This window comes from Oryzias melastigma, unplaced genomic scaffold, assembly GCF_002922805.2.
Source record: "Oryzias melastigma strain HK-1 unplaced genomic scaffold, ASM292280v2 sc01838, whole genome shotgun sequence".
In the NCBI taxonomy this organism is placed as follows: Eukaryota; Metazoa; Chordata; class Actinopteri; order Beloniformes; family Adrianichthyidae; genus Oryzias; species Oryzias melastigma.
The window spans coordinates 21,735-23,415 of NW_023418418.1; positions in this window are offsets into that span (position 1 = coordinate 21,735).

Here is a 1,681-nt window from a genome sequence, read left to right on the forward strand (position 1 = left end):
CTCATTAAATATTTGTTTTTACTTTGAAATTTTATTTTTACCTCTTAACTGTTCAATGCAGGTGAAAGAAATATTTCTAACACAGACTCCAGGCAACGGTGTCAGTACGACTGACGAGGATGTGCAGTGCCATGTGAACTTGGTTTCTGCTGCTTTGCCTGTGTCTGACACAAAATCGAGAGAGATTGCTGAGGCTACAGCCAAGGATGTTGAGCTGCAGCATGTCATGCAGAACATGGAGGATGGATGGCCTGCTGGGTCGTGTCCAAGATTTTACCACATCAGAGGTGAGCTCAGTACTGTGGATGGACTGCTGTGTAAAAAGAACAGAATAGTCATACCGCAGACTTTGAGAAAGGACATGTTACAGAGGATTCATGAGGGCCACCTCGGCATAGAGAAGTGCAAAAGGAGGGCAAGAGAGTCAGTTTTCTGGCCAGGAATCAACAAAGACATTGAAACACTCATAAGTGGATGTGAAACATGCCAGAAACACAGAAGCAAACAAAGCAAAGAGCCTATGGTGGTAGCAGAGTTACCAACAGCACCATGGGAGAAAGTAGGAATGGACTTATTTCATCTCAGTGGCAGAGACTATCTAGTAATAATCGATTACTACTCAAACTTTCCTGAGATGGGACTATTAGCAAACTTGTCGTCAACTGTTGTCATAACCCATGCCAAGTCGATCTTTGCCAGTGTGTTTAAGATTTTGTGTTTGAGCGTCACCAACAACCCCTCAGGTGTTAAAGGGTTAAATGATCATATTCTGTTTTGGTAGCTTAAGCTTAACAAAGTTAAGCTTCGAGCTGCTTTGTGAAGAGAACGTTTCAAAAACAGTTTCCAAAATAGTGAGCTACAGCCTGAGTGGGTCTGTAGCTCACTGCCACCCCTGGGGAGGGGTCAAATATTCAATTCAATTCAATTTTATTTCTATAGCCCAATATCACAAAGAAAATTTGCCTCAATGGGCTTCAAATATGAAGTATAGAGGTGTGATGACTGATGAGACTTTAACTTCCACTTCTTCTTTTTGTGATCAGCTTGTTTCTGCGCTTGTACAACTCTATTTAAGGGGAAGAGTTTGAATTTTTTTCCTCCGTCTCTGTCATGAAGAACAGACAAATACTGACCTGATCGTAGTATTCGTTGATATACTTGTAGACTTCATGGTAACGTCACAAGACAGTTGACCTCTGGTGCATAATTCTGTTGTAGGAGAGGAAGAGAGTCAAAATAAATCTACTTCCAGATTTGATTTCAACTTCGGAGTCATTTTCCAGCTGGATATGCTAGCAGACGTCTTACCCGAGAGAGCTCTGCCAGAGCCGAGTTCATCTCCTGATCGCTAGCAGGGATGGTCTGACGGATGTCGGTGTAGTACCTGAGGAAAAGGAAAACACGGCTCTTAAACAGACTCACAATTCAGTTTGTTCCAAACTCAAATCCTGTTTAATGTTTATTTGTGTATTATTTCTTAACCTTTAAAAGACAACAGGAAAATCACAGTCTAATACTAATTTACCAAATGCAAGAAAACTGAAAACATTTTGTCTTGATCAAAACTAGAAAAGTTTGGCTGTGAAATAAAAAAATTGCTTTTGGCAGATGTCCTAAGTCTTGTGAAAATCCTAGTATTGACGTCATACATACAACACATTTTAATGGTAATAAACTTGTG